Source organism: Entelurus aequoreus, linkage group LG22, assembly GCF_033978785.1.
Source record: "Entelurus aequoreus isolate RoL-2023_Sb linkage group LG22, RoL_Eaeq_v1.1, whole genome shotgun sequence".
NCBI classification, from domain to species: Eukaryota; Metazoa; Chordata; class Actinopteri; order Syngnathiformes; family Syngnathidae; genus Entelurus; species Entelurus aequoreus.
The window spans coordinates 4408928-4409270 of record NC_084752.1 but is presented as its reverse complement, the minus strand read 5'-3'; positions in this window follow the sequence as shown (position 1 = coordinate 4409270).

The window sequence follows — 343 nt, the reverse complement described above, 5'->3', positions numbered from 1 at the left end:
GAACTCGCATGGCTGCCGTTCTTGTGACCCCGAGATGCAAGAACCAGGAGGACGATGAGCAGGTAAGATGATTTTAACTATCATAAACTAGGGGTGTAACGGTACACAAACATTTCGGTACGTACCTCGGTTTAGAGGTCACTGTTCGGTTCATTTTCGATACAGTAAGAAAACAACAAAATATACATTTTTTGGTTATTTATTTGCCAAATTTGTAAACATTGGCATAACGTACATATGCACACAGGGTCCATTGCCAGGGTTAATGTGGTCATCATATATAAAATAAAAACTAAATAAGATAAGGCTCAGAATGGTTTCTTAAAGGCCTACTGAAAGCCAC